At 38.2% G+C, this 19,486-nt stretch overlaps 2 protein-coding genes and 1 non-coding gene across 9 annotated transcripts in view; 2 read left to right on the forward strand and 1 right to left on the reverse strand.

Annotated features, from left to right (window-relative positions):
* The window catches only part of Myo9a (myosin IXA), a 271,547-nt gene that overhangs the window by 213,503 nt on the left and 38,558 nt on the right, over positions 1-19,486 (reverse strand). The gene's annotated exons all lie outside the window — the stretch shown is intronic.
* Positions 14,657-14,763, forward strand: LOC117283397. Its single transcript, XR_004514374.1, has one exon. It is a non-coding gene; the product is annotated as a U6 spliceosomal RNA (small nuclear RNA).
* Positions 19,139-19,486, forward strand: part of Senp8 (SUMO peptidase family member, NEDD8 specific) — a 24,535-nt gene continuing 24,187 nt past the window's right edge. Inside the window, exon 1 of the mRNA XM_033756133.1 lies at positions 19,139-19,404. The gene's annotated coding sequence lies outside the window, so the exon portion shown is untranslated. The remainder of the gene's footprint in view (positions 19,405-19,486) is intronic.

Genomic DNA, 19,486 nt, shown 5'->3' on the forward strand with positions numbered 1-19,486 from the left:
CTCCTCAGACAAAGGACTATTATCTAAAATATATAAAGAACTCAAAACAACCAGCACCCCCAAATACAAAGACCCAATTCTAAAATGGGCATCTGAAGTGAACAGACATTTCTCAAAGAAAAAAAAAAGCAGCAAGTAAATATATGAAAAAATGCTCCACATCACCGGTCATTTGAGAGATGCAGATGAAAACAACTCTGAGATTTCACCTAACCCCACAAAGAATGACTGCTATCAAGAAATCACACAACAATAAATGTTGACGCAGTTGTGGGGAGAAAGGAACCCTTCTCCATTGTTGGTGGGAGTGCAGACTGGTGCAACCACTATGGAAGTCAATATGGAGACACCTCAAAGAACTAGGATTAGAGGTTCCATTTGACCCAGGCATCCCTCTGTTGGGTATCTTACCAAAAGAATTGAAAGAATCATATCACAGTGATATATGCACACCCATGTTCATAGCAGCACAGTTTGTGATAGCTAAAACTTGGAAACAGCCCATCTGCCCATCAATTGGAAACTGGATAAAGAAGATGTGGTTTTTCTATAAAATGGAATACTACTCAACCATAAAGAATGAGAAAGTAGATTCATTCATAGGTAAATGGATACATTTTGAGGATATACTCCTAAGTGAAATAAATAAGTCACACATATGCAAATACCAAATAGTTTCTCTGGTGTGAAAAACTAAAATAGTACTCAAGATCCTAATGGGGCAATTAGCAAGGTGAAATAGGAAGAAAAGGACCAAAGGTATAGGGACAGTGAGAAGGATAGAGAAAGGGGAATAAGGGAAATGGAAAAAAATATGAGAAAATGTAAAAATGGAATTAAAGTGTTTGAAGGTGGGGAGGGGAGGAGGGGGTGAAGGGAGGGTGGGGACAAAGGGAAAAAATGAGAACCAAGACCTGGCACGTAAAGGTACAAGATCCCAGTAATGAATGTAACTGTACTGTCTACCTAGAATGTACCAATAAATTCAATTAAAAAAATAAAAATATATAAAACAAAATTCTTAGCTTGCAGGTTACACACATATAAACTCACAAAAAAAGCAGCAAACACCATAATTTGCCTGTAGTTATAACCACATAGCCACAAAATACCCACTGTAGCTAAAACTACCCTACAAACATACACACACACACACAGATTTAAGGCTTTAATTCACATCACTTATGTGATGTGCAAAAAAAGGGCTATATGCATCTGTAAAGTATATATGTGTATGTGCAGATAACACAATTGTCCCAAAAGAAAAAAAAATCAAAAAAGAAAGAACCACAAGTGACAGCAAGGGAAGAAACAGATCTGCATAATATTCAGAGATCAGAAATTATCTCACACTGATTATAAAACTGCTTACTAATCTTTAAAGCAATAAACAAGACAAAAGTTGGGCATGGTGGCACACACCTGTAATCTCAGCACTTGGGAGGGCTGAGGCAAGAGGACAGCTGTGAATTCAAGGCCAGCCTGGGCTACATAGTGAGTTCAAGGCAAGCTTGAATTACAAAGTAAGACCCTGTCCTCAAAAAAACAAAAATATATAAATAAAAATTAAAAATAGGATTTGGTGTCCTAATACTGGAATACAGCAGCATGAGGAAGAGGAGGAGGGAAATGGTTCCCCAGGATACAGGAAGAATCTGAGGCAAGAACCTAAGTCTACACGGAGGGTGAAGAGAGACTTTAACAAAGACGACTGGGGTACCAATCAGTGCTTTCTCCCAGAGCCCAGACTCTCCACAAGGGAATGGCGCAGACACACAGTGACTACTGACAACCCCAGAAGCCTCCAGAGAAATGTACCAGTGAAACAGAGCAGTGGACAAACCAGACTGCAGCAGCTGGTGAGTTAACTGGGTTCAGACCTCACCCAAGAGAGGGTGATCTGCTGGTAGCCATCAATGAGAGGGGCCCACTGAGCTTGGAACTCAAAAGAGCTGTTGGTGGACTCCATCTAGTGGCTCCCAGTCGTCAGTGTGGGTGCTGAGTTCAAGTTACTGGAAGGTCAGGGAGTGGAGTTCAAGCCAGCAGGAGATACACAGACTGCTGAAGGCTCAAGGACTCTAGTTCTAGCCTCATAGCCAGAAACCCACCTGAACTTCAGAGAAACTAAGGGGCAAGCTGGCTGGGATTATCCATTACCCTACTGTGAAGCTGCAGCCAACTTAATCAATTTGGTTGTGGACTCTGTTTACCCACACTGCCTAACAGTGACAGCAGAAACACATCCTGAATTGGACACTTTTGGGGGATTTTTAATCTTTTTTCTTTTTCCTTTTATTTTCTTTTCTTTCCTCTTTCTAGTTGTTTTGGTTTGGTTTGGTTTTTCTTGTTTGGACAGTTTCTAGTTTTTTGTTATTGTTCTGTTCTTTTCTTGTTTTTATTTTTTCCTTTTCTCTTTCCCACCTGTCCCCTTCACCAGTTTCCTAAAGTTTGTCCACCAGTCTTTCTTCTGATCTCTTCCTCTTCTTGTTTCTGTTTACCCTCAAACCCCTTATGTCTGCTCCCCTACAGGTAAAAATGCCATATTAAGGGCTACAATTTGTTGTTTTCCAAGCTGTATTTGATGCTATTATTACTGATGGTTGTACTACTTTAGCCAAGATGACATTAACTGTGTGAATCAGTTACTCCCCTCCTGGTATACCAAGTCTGAGAGTGCCCAATCATCTTTAAAAAAAAAAAAAATTAATAGGCCAGTTGCCAAAGTACTGGTAGCTGCACCAAATAGGCAGAAACTTCTCATCTCCAATAAAGTGAAGAGGTAGGATCCTGCAACAGACTCAAAACCCAAAAGCTAGCTAGACGTGGAAGACACTTCTGAGTAGTCATCTGTTAAGGGTTCTGAATCCTGGCAACAAAACTACTCACCATAAGCAATTTACAAGCACCAACTCAGGAATCAAACTTAAAAAAAAAAACAGAAAAATGAGTAGACACTTAAGTAAGATGCAATCCCACAGACTTTCAACTCATCAAAGGCAAACCTTGGGGGCAATAAAGTGAAACAACCCAAAACCCACCCATCTGGACTCTCTGAAGGGGTAACAGCAGAAGTAACAAAGCAAAAGAACACAGCTCCAGAAAAAAAAATCAAAGCAGAAATAATTTCCCAGATAATTATAGAGATGGTGACCAGAATAAAAGAAACAGATTTTTTAAAATAGAGGCACTCAAGGCCATGAATGTCCAGCCTAGGAAAGAAACAGAATCCATGAAACAAATTTAAACAGATTACTAGGGATTAAAAATTCCATTGAAAGTATACACAACAGAATGAGCCAATGCTGAGGTCGGAATATCAGAAAAAGAAGACAGGATTGCAGTCAGTGATTGGGAAGAGAGATTTCTCAAAAGTAGCAAGGGACCATAGAATTCAATCCAGCAGCTGGCTAGATGATGCAAATAACATAAGATTGATTGGAGTCGATGAAAAATCAGGAGATAGGGTAAATGACATAAAAAACCTGTTCTCAGAGGTATTGACAGAAACTTCCCAAATACAGGGGAAAAAAATCTGACAGATAAGTGAAGCATATATGACTCCAACTAGCCATGATGAAAAAAAAAAAAAAATCTTCCCCAATAGTCAAAATTCCAGAAATTCAACACAAAGACAAAATATTAAAAGTTAAAGAAACAAATCACCTATAAGGGAAGACCCTCAGAATCACAGCAGATTTCTCAAACACAAAATGTCAATTCAAAGAGTTTAGAAGAATTTCAAGCCCTAAAGGAAAACAACCTCCAACACAGATTGATATAACCTGCAAAAGTATCTTTCAAAATTGATAGAGAAATAAGACAGATGCATGGATAAAGATTTTTTTTTACATACAACTGAGTACTACTCTGCCATAAAGAATGATTAGCTTCAGATTTTATAGCTAAATGGATGTATCTTGAGACCATACTCTTAAGTGAAATAAACTGGATACACATGTTTAAATGCTGCACTGTTTTTCTGGTAAACTACATGTGGAAATAAGGACTGAAATGTATAATGGATGTTGGGAAATGGGAAGAAAAAGGGTTCAAATGGAAAGGGGAACAAGGACGAAGAGGCAGAAAGGAAGGAAGGGACAAGAAAAAGTGAAAATTGAAGGAAAAAATGAAAACAACGCTTCTGTACATAGGGAGGGGAGGGGGCTTGAGGCAGTGAATGGGATAAAACAAAATTCATTAAAAAATAAACTAAACAGAAAAGCTATATATTTGGGGCAGCGGGGTGCAGGGTACCGGAGATTGAACTCAGGACCTTGCACTTGCAAAGCAGGTGGCAGCATATTTAACTCATTTAACTGAGCTAAATACCTGGCCCAGATATGTATCTTAAAAAACACAAAATATGACTTGGCAAATATGAAAAAGAATTAAAAAGAATTTCTAAAATTATAAAACACAAGGGCTGGGGATGTCGCTCAGTGGTGCTGTGCCTGCCTGGCAAATGCAAGGTCCTGAGTTCAATCCCCAGGTACTGAGGAAAACGAAAAATAGAAAATCATAATTATAAAACATAGTTGAAATTAAAAAATGAAATTGAAGGGTGGGGATGTGGCTCAGCAGCACCACACCTGCCTGGCAAGTGCAGGGTCCTGAGTTCAATCCCTTGTACCCCACCCAACCTCAAAAAAGAAGAGAAATTAGTGGACTAACAGATGTGAAGAAATCCACAATAAAAGAAGAAAACTTAAAAACAACACTATCAAAGTTAAGAAATACGAAAGAATGAGACAGGGTAGGAAGGTCCCTCAGTTGAAGAGTACATGCTATTTTAGATCTCTCTGAATCAGAGATCCAAAAAAAGCAGCAGCTCTAAAATCAAAATAGCATGTTCTCTGAAAACAATTAAATAGAAATTAGTATTTAATTTAAAAAGACGACTGAAACAAATGATACTTTTCAAAAATGGCCACATCCCACATATCCTTTTATAATATGTTGACATTTTCCTCTATGTTCCATCCTCCTTCAACATAAACATCTGTAAATGTTTCAACCACCAGAATGCAGGAGAAATGAGGCTGAGTGATTTCTAAAGGAAGGTCATTAAACGGCTAAAGGGCTTCCACCTGGCATGTTCTTTTAGGAATTCCAGTAACCATTCTCTGACAACAGTTCAATAAAGTTACACAGCAGCCGGCAGTGGTGGTACACATGCGTAATCTCAGCACTCTGAGAAACTGAGGCAGGAAAATCATAAATTCTAGCCCAGCCTGGGTAATTTAGCAAGACTCCATCTCAAAACAAAAATGAGGGGCCAGGGACTTAGCTCAGCGGTTTGGAGGCCTGCCTTGCACGCACAATGACCCGAGTTCAATCCCCAGTACCAAAAAAACAAACAAACAAACAAACATGAGATGCAGCTCAGTGCGGGGGTGGGGGGGCTTTATGGAAAAACCCACAGGAAACCCAAGGGTGGTGGTGCATGCAGGTAATCCCAGCACTCAGGAAGCTGAGGCAGAAGGATCATGACAAGCGTGAGGCCAGTTTGCACTGTAAAAAAAAAGCTGAGTATTTTTTCTTTAAGATCAGGAACTAAACAAAGATGGGCCTTATCACATAACTGGAGAGATCCTCAGCAGCAAAAAAAGGTAGGAAAGCAAGGAAAAAAAATAAAAGGTTATCTATTAAGGGTTGGAAACAAGACAAAATATATAATTTGGCTGTGACATGACTGTACATATAGAAAATCCACAGGAATCTACAGACAACCTGTAATTAATTCTACAATTTAACAGATATAAACTGATACTTTTATATTTGTACAAATCAATTTGAAAACCTTTTAAAGATACCATTACTTCAAAATGGATCAGAAAATGTGAATTTTCAAGAATAAATTCAACAAAAGATGTACAGAACATATACTGGGAAGGTTATTGAGAGACTTTATTTTGTATTATTAGGCTCAATGGTGGAAAAATGTCAGTTCTCCCCCAAAGTATTCTATAGTCAATGCAATCTCAAACCAAAATCGTACTGCTGCCAGACATTATGGCACATGTCAGTGATCCTAGAACTCAGTAGGCTGAGGCAGGAGGATCATAGTATGCGTTGAAGGCCAACCAGAACTACATAGCAAGACCATGTCTCAAGAAACAAAACAAGGGCCGGGCATGGTGGCACACACCTGTAATCTCAGCACTCGGGAGGCGGAGGCAGGAGGATCGCTGTGAGTTCAAGACCAGCCAGGGCTACATAGTGAGTTCCAGGTCAGTCTCAACTACATAGTGAGACCCTGTGTCCAAAAAAAAAAAGAAACAAAACAAGGGCCAGGGATTTAGCTCAGTGATTCCGCTGTCTGACTTGCAAGCACAAAGTCCCAAGTTCAATCCCCAGTGCCAAAAAAAATTCCCAACTATTACTTTCATGTTAGATTGTTTGCTGGAAGGGAGGGAAAGGGGATGTAAAAAGAATTAAGATGTACAATGTATATGTACTAACTCCCCAAAATCATTTTATACTGAAAACACTACTTTTATATACTAATAAAAATTTAAATTTCAAAAAATAGATTGTTGAAGTTGGGCGTGGTGGTTCATATTCAGGAGGCTGAGGCAGAATTGCCAGGTGGAACTACATAGTGAGTTCAAGAACAGCCTGAACCTTACTTAAACCTTAAGCTTATTGAAACCCTGCCTCAAAAAACAAAACAAAACAAAACAAAAAAAACCTAAAAATAAATGGTTGGATTTTGTGAGTGTTTGACAATGTGATTCTAAAGTACATATCAAAGTGCAATGAGTCAAGAACAGCCAAGCCTCTTCTGAAGAAGAGCAGCAGAGTGCCTTTTCAGACAGTAAGCTCTTCAAAGCTATAGTAGTTAAGACAGTGTTACTAGTAATAGAATAAACCAAAACAATACAATAGCAAATCCAGAAACAGACTTATAAATATGGATACTTGAAATAAGTAAAAAAAAAAAGATAAATTTTTCAAAACTGACTGAGGACAGGAAAAGCATGAATGAAATGAGATCTCATATTATTTGCAAAATTATTCTTGGCAATAATCTGTAAAGGAAAAACTTTAAAAAAAAAAAACTCTTAAAAGACGAGAGAACATCTTCTACAGCCTCCTTAACCCAAGAAAAGGTTTCTTTCAAAGGATTCGACATCCCATGTTGAATGTAATTATTATGTTGTGAAAATATGTACTAACATGCACTAATAAAAACTTTTTTAAATTCAAGAAGTCAAAGCTGATAAACTTAACTGTTAAAATGAGATTCTACTAATTAAAAACCACCAAAAAAGGCCCAGTGTTGCAGCACATTCCTGTAATATCAGCATTTAGGAGGATTGCTGACAGTCTGAAGCCAGCCTGGGTTACACAGTGAGTTCAAGGCCAGTCTTACTACATAATGAGACTCAATTCAAAAAAAAAGAGAGAGAGACTGAAATAACAAGCCAAATATAAAAAATACTTGTAAAAGATAACAACTAAGGATCACTATGAGTTTGAGTCCAGCCTGGGTTTGATTCATTTCACTTAATCTATGGTCTCAAGGTGCAACCATTTTCCTACAAACGACTCATTTATCCTTCTTAATTGCACAATAATACTCCATGGTATGTAAATACCATACTTTCTTTATGCATTCATCTCTTGATGGACATATAGGCTGCTTCTAAGATTAAGCTATTATGAGTTGTACGGATACAAATATGTATCACTGTAATATGATGATATGATGTCTTTAATTCTTTGGGGAAGATACCTAGAAGAAGGAATAGCCGGGTAAAATAGAATTACTATTTTTAATTTTTTTATGATTCTCTATAATTTTGATGATTCTATGATTTCCACAGTGGTTGTACCAGTTTACATTCCTACCAACAACAGTTCACCAATGGTGAGGGTTCTCCTCAACATTTATTATTGTTTGATGTCTTGATGAAAGCTACTCTTTCTGAAGTAAGACGGAATTCCAGCACTGTTCTAATTTGCATTTTTTTTTGTTTTTTTCTTGGTACCCAGGTTGAACTCAGGATTTTGTGCTTGTGAGGCAGGTATGATACCACTGAGCTAAATCTCCGCCCTTAATTTTCATTTTGAGAGAGGGTCTTACTAAATCACTAAATTGCCCAGTCTGGGTTTGAACTGGCTATCCTGCCTCAGCCTCCCACAGTGCTAGAATTACAGGCATGTGCCACCACACCCAGCAAAGTATCTTGTACATAAAAGAAATGGATGAAGGTAAGGGGTTTAGATAGAGTGCTCAGAGATAGAGTGCTTCCAAGCGCCCCCCTCTGCCCACCCCCGCCCCACAATAAAGGGAAATACTCAGGCCAGGGATTTAGCTCAGTGGTTCAGGCACCTGCCTCACAAGCACAAGGACCTGAGTTCGATTCCCAGTACCAAAAAAAAAAAAAGGAATTACTCAAAGATTAATGAGTTCAACCTGATTGAAAGGACAGTGGGAGTCCTCATTTGAGCAAAGAATGCTTGCAAATCACCATAACACAAAAGAGACTCCATAAGACTATTAAAAACCTCATCTGCCACTACTGTAGATGACCATTATGCAACAACTCACTCTGAAAATTAGGAAAAGATTTAAGCATTTACCCTTCTATTTTACCGAAACTATAGTTCACGTCTAATTGATGAATGTCATAAAACTTGTTAACAGAATCATGACAGCTAATAAATGTAAAAGAATTACATGATCCCAGATATTTGGAAGGTTGAGGCAGGAGCACTATAAGTTAGAGCCCAGCTGAACTGAGTACTGTAGTTCAGTGAGAAAAAACTGGGATCAATTTCAGTACACAATTGGGGGGGGATAAATTATAGAATTAAAAACATAATTATTTTTGTAACCGTCAATAACTATCTAAGGTTCCACAAAGGATTCTAAAAGTATTGAGGAGCCAGGCATGGTGGTGCATGCCTATAATCCCAGCACTTAGGCTGAGACAGGAGGATCACCACACAAGTTTGAGACTAGCATGGGCTACATAGTGAGTTCAAGGCCAGCGAGAGCTGCACAGTGAGACCCTGTCCCAAAATATTAAATAAAAACCAATAATAATAATAATAGTATTGAGGAACAGGATATTCATATATCAGTGCCAAAATATCAATCCAACAAGTTATTGTCCTGAATTATAGTGGGCGGGAATGTAGAGCTCAGCGGTGCTGCCACCTGCCTCATAAGTGCAAGGTCCCAAGTTCAATCCCCCCCAGTACCAAACAAGAAAAAAAAATGTACTTTTAAGATGGAGAAATAGAGCAAATACCACCTCAAACCTCATCAAACTTGGGTCACTAAAAGAGAATATGACATTACTTGCCTCAATAGTATACACATGATAAACATCTTCATCTATAAAGTATTCTTGCCATAACTTATTTCTTTTTTTTCTTTTCTTTTTTTCTTTTTCTTTTTCTTTTTTTGTGGTACCAGGGATAGAACTCGGGTCCTTGCACTTGCGAGGCAGGCCACCAAACTGCTGAGCTAAATCCCCAGCCCTTTGCCATAACTTTTTAACATGAATCAAACCAACTCTTAAAAAACATAACTTCCATCCACATCACTGGTAATTCGAGAAATGCAGATGAAAACAACACTGAGATTCCACCTCACCCCCGAAAGAATGGCTGCTATCAAGGAATCAAACAATAACAAATGTTGGTGGGGTTGTGGGGAGAAAGGAACCCTTCTCCATTGATGGTGGGAGTGCAGACTGGTGCAACCACTATGGAAATCAATATGGAGAAACCTCAAAGAGCTGGGACTAGAGGTTCCATTTGACCCAGCCATAGTTCTGCTGGGTATCTTTCCAAAAGAATTTAAAGAATCATATCACAGTGATATATGCGCACCTATGTTTTCAGCGGCACAGTTTGTAATAGCTAAAACTTGGAAACAGCCCATTTGCCCATCAGTTGGAAACTGGATAAAGATGATGTGTTTTTTCTATAAAGTGGAATATTACTCAGACATAAAGAATGAGAAATTAGATTCATTCATAGGAAAATGGATACATATTGAGGATATACTCCTAAGTGAAATAAATAAGTCACACATGTGTAAATACTGAATAGCTTCTCTGGTGTGAATAAACTATAATTGCACATAAAATCCTAATGATATAATTGACAATGTGAAATAGGAAGAAAAGGGCTAAAGGTGTAGAGAAAGTGGGAAGGGTAGGGGAAAGCTAATAAGGGAAAAGAAAAAAATATGAGAAAATGGAAATAAAATGTTTGTAAAGGGGAAGGGGAAGAGGGGGTGAAGGGAGGGCAGGGACAAGGGGAAAAAAATGAGAACCAAGACCTGTCATGTAAAGGTACAAGATCCGAATAATGAATGTAACTGTACTGTATACCTAAAATGTACCAATAAACTCAATGAGGACAAAAAATAAAATAAATAAATAAAAACATAACTTCCAGTTTACAGGATATACAGAGACCAGAAGGACAAGTCAAACAATGGCACAATCAGGTAATCATAAAACAGGCCATTCTACAAGATAAATGATCTGCTCTCTTCAAAGAAATTGCAGTATCACAGGGAAGAGGAATGTGAGAAGGAATTGTTCTTGATTAAAAGAGAATCAAATAAAATGCAAAACTACTTAACTGAATTCTGATTTAAACATATTTCAGGAAAAACTCAAATATTGACTGAATATTAAATGTTACTTGGGAATCATCATTTTTCTTAAATGTTGGTAAGAGCACTTTAGTGATATGAAGAATGTATTTCTTAAGAAATATATATCAAAGTATTTTGAGGTAAACTTGTCATCATATTTACAACTTAATTTCAAAAGGTTCAGTATATAGAGAACAATAAAGACAACATGGATGGCGTAGGTTAACTTTTATTTTTTTGGTGCCAGAGTCAAACCTGCACTCTACTTCTGAGCTAAGCCTTTATCCCTAACTTTTGAATCTAAGTGGTAGATAATTAGTGTTATTTCATCTCTTCTTTGAACTGTTCGAAATTTTTAAAGTATTTTATTATAATAATATTGGGAAGGGGCAGAAGGAAATTAAAAGGTAAAGTTGCAAAAGTAAATAAGAAAAAATATCATCTAAAAGCCACTTATAGGAGGGCTAGAGGAAATGAAAGGAGGGAAGAGGAATAGGAAAAAATAAGAACCAAGATATATCATTTACAGGTACAAATTCTCTATGATGAATGTGATCATTATGAATATGTCAAATGTACCAATAAACTTACTAAAAAATAAGAATAATCATTTATAAATATATGTCTACAATCACTTGAAGAATGCTCTCCCTTATATTAAAAAAATCCAGAGATTACTCAGCCCACTATCATTTAATCAATAAAAGTAAATGGATTTCAAACAAATATTTAACACACTACAAACAGCAATAGAACTAAATTCTGTCAATGATTCAAGGAATGTTCGTCATTGGCAAACAGAATACAGCTTATCTCATACTGAATCTAAGTCACTATAACATCCATTAATCTTATGCACAAAGATAGCAAAAAAAGTATTACTTTGAAGTATTTTATTGTTTGTTTTTTGAGTTAGGGTCTCACTATGTAGTTGAGACTGAACTGGAACTCACTATGTAGCCCAGGTTGGTCTCGAACTCACAGCAATCCTCCTGCCTCAGCCTCCGGAGTGCTGGGGGTACAGGCGTGCACCACCACGCCTGGTTGAAATATTTTAAATTGAAAAATACAATTACATTTGAAAGACATCTAGTAGACTATCCTAATATTTACTTCTATTAATAAACTTTGACTAGTTTGTTCCAAATGAAATTTTAAAATTCCTTTTTTTTTTGGTTCCGGGGATTGAACTCGGGTCCTTGCACTTACAAGGCAGGCCACCCAACCGCTGAGCTAAATCCCCGGCCCTTAAAATTCTTGATCTCATATTTAACACAAAAAGACATCTTCAAGGAGTAAAAGATTTGTGTCTACTCTGTGCTTGGTACTTTACATAGTAAGTTTAACTCTAGCCACGTACAGCAGCGTGCACCTTCAGTCCCAGCTAGTAGGGAGGCTAAGGGAAAAGGATCACTTAAGGCAAGAAATTCAAGACCAGCATGGACAGCATAATAAGACTTTATTTTTTTTTTTAAAGATGATGATGATGATAATGTTTAACAATAACCTTGTACTATCTCCATATGAGAGTGGAACATTTTGTTTTTTGGTTTTTGAGACAAGGTCTCACTATTAGTTCAGGCTGGTCTTGAACTCACTACATAGCCCAGGCTGGCTTCAAACTTGCAGTGATCCTCCTGCCTCAGCCTCCCACATGCTGGCATTATAGTCAAAGCACCACCATGCCTAGTGAGAGCTGAACATTTTGAAGCTCAGAAATGTTAAGCTACTTGCTTGAAAATGACAGCTCATATACTGCAAGGCTGGAACTTGAATCCAGGTCTATTGAGTCAAATCTGTGTGAAAGTCCATATTCTGTCCACTTAATTGGACATAGTAAGGCCCAGGTGTGGTAGTGCACACATGTAATACCACCACTGGGGAGGCTGGGCTATATAAGTGAGACCCTGTTCCAAAAAAAAAAAGGAAAAACATTAATACACTGAAAGTTTATATTCTTTCCACTTCACTGGACATAATACTATATAGGTTAACATGGGCTGGGGATTTAGTTCAGTGGTTCTGCTGCCTGCTTCACAAGCACAAGGTCCAAGTTCGATCCCCAGTACCACAAAATAATAATTTATAAATATAAATTTATATATATGTTTATTTTTTATATTTATATTTATTAACAGGCAGAAAAAAAATCTGACTGAAGAAAAAGCAGGTTTAAAAGAATACCTTCTTATTCAGAGAACTGCTTTGTTTTTATCTTGGTTTTTATTTTGGTACCAGGGATTGAACTAAGAACAGTATTATCTTAAAGAAAAATAAAAACTGAGGAAAGGCACTCTAAAGTTACTTCTGATAATAACAGCCAGTTTTTAGCAAACCGGCTCTCTACGACATAGGATAACTAGTCCTTTCCTCACTGTACGTTTAAAATCACACTTCAGTTGTCCGTTGGCCCCACTGCTGATATGCTAGTAACACAACTGACATAAAACACAGAGGCCAAACACCACTTAGAAAGTGTTTTATTTATATTTACCACTCAAAATTAACAAGCACAAAAAAATTCTGGGCATGGTGCCACATGCCTGAGGAGGCTGAGGCAGGAAGATCACAGGGAGAGGCCAGCCTGGGCTACCTAGCGAGAGGGCAACCTGACCCACATAGCGAGACCTTATGTCAAAAAAACCAATCAATCAATCAATAAATAGCCATTTTTAGCAAATATACTTTGATCTATATTTTTACCACTCCAAAATATTAAACTTATAAACAAGCAAACCTTTTAAACACAAACATCCCACAACTAAGTATCAGAATACTAGTCTGATTTTCAACTTGTCTACTGCATAACATGCCAAAATTGTATGTTATACGCTCTTTCCATAGAAACAAAATTCTAATATCAACCCCCTTGTAAGTTGAAAGACAGATTCAAAATATATAGAGAAACGTGCCCACTGAGAGTTACCTTATTTAACACTAATCCTCTATAAACTGGATTAGTGACTAGAGGAGGACATCAAGTAGCTTGTGGAGTTCTAGTAATATTCCGTATCTTGATGTAGATGTTGGTTACACTGGTGTATATACTTGATGAAAATTCACACAGCTGTACATTTATTATGAGTAATTTGTGTTTTCAACAACAGAATGGTTCAACTTACAATTTTACAACTTTATGATGGTATAAAAGTAATAGGTAAGGCCGGGGATTTAGCTCAGCAGTTCGGTGGCCTGCCTCGCAAGCGCAAGGACCCGAGTTCGATCCCTGGTACCAAAAAAAAAAGTAATAGGTATTCAGGGCCTGGCATTTAGCTCAGAGGCACTGAACCTGCCTCACAAGCACAAGATCCTGAGTTCAATCCCCAATCTGGGACACACACACACACACACACACATACACACAGTAACAGGCATTCAATAGATACAGTACTTCAATTCTTGAATTTTGCTCTTTCCCCAGGCTAGTGAAAGGCAGTATGATTCTCTCTCTTGCAACGCTGGTTAGAGACAGGAGGTCCCAGGTCCCAGTCAGCCACACAAGGATAAACTATAAATAATCTGGACCCTACATTGCCAGGCTACAATGTTCAATAGGTGAGGGTAATAAATGAATTTTCAACCTATTCTGAGTTTAGGTTTAGGAGCTTGCATTTTGAAGGTACCTCAATCTAAAAACCTAGCTTACTATAAAGCACTAATACCATCTCTTCTAGAAAAGTTAAATCCTAGTGGAGAAAATAATCAAATATGTAATTAAGCAATTTTTTCCACAAAGAGAACTAAGAGAAATAAGTAGCACATATGCAGACACACTCAGAAGTACTGTATATATCTTTAACTCAGGGTGCCACCGCCTCACAAGGACCCGAATTCGATCCCTGGTACCAAAAAATAAAAAGAAGATACAACTTAACCAAGTCCTAAAGGTCAGATAGAAATTAGCCAAGTAAAGACAAAGAATAAAAGAAAACACTGACGAAGACAAAGCATTTTACACGAGAGGAAACCAAAATTCAGTAAAAGTGCATTAAATAATTGAGAAGAAAAAGACAAGTGTCAGATCATGGTGTGCTCACTTCAGCTGCACATATACTAAAATTGGAATGATACAGAGAAGATTAGTAAGGCCTCTGCCCAAGGATGACACACAAATTCCTGAAGCATTCCACATTGGGAAAAAAAAGTCAGATCATGAATAATCTCACATACATGCCATGCTACAGTTTAAACTTTATCCCTAAAACACTGAAGATCTTTCAACTGGAAAGGTCAATGAAATTTATATTTGTACTATACATGTCAATTATAATTATGGTGCCTGCCACACTCACAACCCCACTTTATGGCAAACTAGTCGGCATACTGCTCTATACTTTTCACCACTATAATCCTGCCCCACACCCATATGTATGAATAAACACACTGGCGACAACAAATAGCCAAGAGTAGTCCCCTATCTCAAACACACAGGTTTGCTAGCAACCAATGAAAAAAGACCTAAGTCAAAGAAACTGTTTCGTGGAACTTCAAGACAGAAAATTCTAAGGAGAAAGAAATCAGCTCAGGAGGTAAAGTTAAAAACATAGCAGTCAGCAGACAAAATGATGGCAATGTAATGACAGAGAAATTTAAGGAGCAGAAGTTAGGAATAAATGGAAGCTATAGAGATGGGAAAAAATTGGAGTAGAAAGAATAAGCCAAAGAGAAAGAGTACAAAGAGAAGTTAACAACAGAACACAAGTGAAACCAAGGACTGGGAGTATAACTCAGTAGCAAAGCAATCCCCAGACTGCAAAAAAATAAAGAGAAATCTGTCCTCTCTGCTTCCAGCTTTATTTACTAAGTTACTGTTCTTGAAACCCAGTTGTTTTGCTTTTCCTAGGCTCTCCTGTACATGTAGATGTTTCCTTTCAAATAGCACTCCATTACTTAAGATAACTTGAGTCTCTTCCTTGCCACTGAAAGGGCTTAAATAAAAGAGCATTTTAGAACACTTAGTTTGGCAGCAGGGCAAAGAGAGGGCATAAAAACACAAGAGGCAGAAAACAGACAAAAAGGCCATGTAGAAAGTATTACAGAAGCCCAACAGCCAGGTGCAGTGGTATGTACCTGTAAGCCCAGCACTCTGGGAAGGTGAGGTATGAAAAAAGCCAAATTCCAGCCCAACATGAGTAACTAGGCAAGATCTGTCTCAAAATGAAAAAAAAAAAAAATTAACCAGATACGGCAGCACATGTTTACAATCCTAGCACTAAGGAGGCTGAGGCAGGAGGATCACTGCAAGTTTGAGGCCAGCCTGGGCTAGATACTGTCTCAAAAAAATTTTTTTTTAATTTTTTTCAATGGGGCTGGGGATGTAACACAGTGAGAAGGCAGTGGATTTAACCCCACTACCAAAACCATCAAAAAAAAAAAAAAAAAACCCCAACAGGTATTTTTAGTTAACATAAATTAAAGATAAGAAAAAAAATCTGAAATACTACAAGAAAGAGCGTGCAAGATTCAGTGACAAACTGGATGTTAGTAGTGATGTTCAGATGAGAGTGGAAGATGATTCACAGGTTCCTGAAGGCTTGGAGGACAGAGCATTGTCATTAACCAAGAAAGAAAATCAGGAAGAAGCAAAAATTTTGTTTAGCACAAGCATGTGCACACACACACACACAATTTCGGGTAAAAGAGAAGTTATGTTTTGTATATTTTTGGATTGCAGCACTAGTGAAATGTGAAACCAAATGGAAATGTCCATTAGGCAGTGAATAGCAGAGGTGCAAAGAAGAAACAAGAGTTTTAAAAAACAGTTCTAGGGCCGGGGATTTAGCTCAGTAGTTCAGTTCTGCTGCCTGCCTCGCAAGCACAGGGACCCGAGTTCGATCCCCAGTACAAAAAAAAAAAACAGTTCTAAACTTACAAATCAATATGATTCTGTGCTTCAAAAATGTATAAAAAGTCTATGACTAATATTTATCTCAAACTAAGTTCACAGACCTAAAAATCACTCAAACTGAAAACTTCAGTATTTTTGGCAAGCCATATTTCAAACTTCATATACTCTGCAAATATTAAGGGTTGAACAAACATCTACATAGTACAATTCAAATGATTAGGAATGATGGAATTTATATAACTAATTTCTACTGAAGCTGTACTTCTTTTAAAAACCTAAGGTGAAGCAGGAATTTAGCTCAGTGGTGTCATGGCCTGCCTCACACACACAAGTACCCAAGTTCCATTCCTGGTACCAAAAAAAAAAAAAACAAAAAACACAAAAACCCTACATTGAGTCAGGCATGATGGTACACACTTACAATCATCCCACCTGGGAGTGGCTGAGGCATAAAGATTACTTAAGCCCAAGAGTTTAAAAGCAGCAAGGGCAAGACAACATGACTTCCCTCCAATCTCCAAAAAAACAGTTTACTCATTTTCATTATGAAGTGGACACCACTAAATCAACTAAGGGAAAAAATGATACATATATATTAAACAGTGGATTTTTTGGTGGTATTGAGGACTGAACCCAGGGCTTTCACCCTGAGGTACATCCTCAGACATTCTGTTGTTTTGTTATGTTTTTGGTACCAGGGAACGAACTCAGGACCACCTTGCACTTGCAAGGCAGGCAGCGGCACCACTGAGCTAGAGCTAAATCCCCAATCTCCCCTTAACTGGCTTTTTTTCTTGAGACAAGGTCTAAGTCACTAAATAGCCCAGGTTGGACTCAAACTTGTGATCCTCCCGCCTCAGCCTCTGACAGTGCTGGTGTTACAGGCCCTCACTCCTAATATAATAAAAATAAACCAAGAGATGGAGAGATGGGGGAGGGGAGGAAAAGGGAATGAAAAAAGAATTGATGTTATATACATGCACAAATTGCCCATGATAAACATAACCATTATGTACTGCAAACATGTACCAATAAAATTAAAATTGTTAAAATTTACTCTTCTTTCATAAGGCTCCCCACCTCAGTGAAAGGCAGCTGAAACCTAGATCTTATCCTCTATGTACGTTCTTCTCCACCTAAAATCTAATCAAATCACCAACTCCTGCAAACTATGAAAATCCAAGTGCAGATCCATTATTACTACGTTAGATTAACCCTCCTGATGCTCCTGTCTTTAGCCATATCTACTCTTAAATCCACCCTCCTCACATCATCCAGGGACTTAAAATGCAAATCTGATCATTTCAGTAACCTGTTTTAAATCTTTCAATAATTTACCTGATAAACGCTGCAATTACTCTAAAACTAGCCCCACCAGTACTAGCTCAGAAGTTTAATGAGAAATTTAATTATCTTTTTGTAGGTTAATATAAAACAATCATGGATATTTTTCAAATCATGAAAAGTACTTAAACACATCTCATGCTTTTAAAAGAGAAGCATGCAACACTGTTAAAGGAAAAAGATTGAAAAAAACCTCATCAGTCAGAATGAAACACTAGCCTGCCTGTAAATAAGGCAGGCACTTTCATATGTATTGTTATCGAATAATCCCTAGAAACTAGTGATAATTTTTTTTAAAAAGCTATAAACAGAGTACAGTATGTAACCACTTGAACATGGTGTGCATGTTTTAAATATAGGCTTGTAGATGCTGGAACTATCACAAGAACACACAAGTATTGAAAATGCTGGCAATAGAGAGAAGACTAAAAGGGGACTGGAGAATAAAGGAAAAAACTTTTTACTACATTCTTAGCCTTTTGATTTTTATACTATGTCTAGTCACTATCTTTACTATCTATAGGTAATTTCAACGTGCCTTCCTCCCTCTGTTCCACAGGAAAAAAGAGTTAAAATTTTTAAGTGATTTCTTTCATCCCCGTATCAACGTCAAAAATATGCACTGATCATTTGATGTAACATTCCCTTTTTTTTTTTTTTGGTACGGGGATCAAACTCGTACATTTCCTTCTTGACAGCTCAGGAATACAACTTCACCTCTTTATTCAATATTTCACTACCACAGAGAAGGCAGTTGGTAACGTGAAGCAGCACTGCTTGACTTTTGTACTTGCTCCTTGAAGACAGCAGCACCAGGTGGCAGAAAATTATGAAAATTAAGCCGGGCATGGTGGCGCACGCCTGTAATCCCAGCACTCGGGAGGCTGAGGCAGGAGGATCTCTGTGAGTTCGAGACCAGCCTGGACTACATAGTGAGTACCGACTACGTCAGTCTCAACTACATAAGTGAAACCTTATCTCAAAGAACAAAACAAAAAAATATACATTAAAATCTTCGGGGATTAAGGACAGTTACAAACCTTAAATTGGAAACTAGCAAATCCAAAACAGGTCAATGTTTTTCAAAAGTAGTGCAAAATATCTGGAGAAATTTACAAGGAGTGCAGCGAAGAATGGAGGCAGTTATTGCACATTCATGAGTGTCCAGTGATTTCATCTTACAGAAGCCCCTAAAGGGTCAGACTTGGGCTACTTCGTTCTACAGGAGAAGAGCAGGCTGTGTAACCTCACAATGGCTCACACTCAGCCTGCCCTATGCTTCGCTCTTCCCTCTCTCCCTCCTTTTTTAGCCATCAGCTCAACCCCTCCAAGCTTTTGCCTCAGTAGGTCCCCTGACGCCCGACTAGGGGGAATATACTAGACTCAGCAAACAGTCCCTCAGGATTACATGACAAAGCCCTTTCGACCAAAGACAGCATCCCGACTGGAGAGAAAGATAAGATTTGCTGAAGAAGGGGTCTGCGAAGGACCTACAGTAGTGTCTGAGGGAAGAGGCCCGGCCGAGTCTCCGATGGTGTCTCGGGAGCATCACGACACGGGCTATTAGAAAGCCGCGGCGGGCAGGGTAAGAGCTAGCGGCCCCGCAGCGAGAGGATGGGGATGGGGGGCGGGGAGCGGGTCTTACTTAGAGGACCGGCCCCGGAGAG

This window comes from Fukomys damarensis, unplaced genomic scaffold, assembly GCF_012274545.1.
Source record: "Fukomys damarensis isolate Sample0158 unplaced genomic scaffold, DMR_v1.0_HiC HiC_scaffold_25, whole genome shotgun sequence".
In the NCBI taxonomy this organism is placed as follows: Eukaryota; Metazoa; Chordata; class Mammalia; order Rodentia; family Bathyergidae; genus Fukomys; species Fukomys damarensis.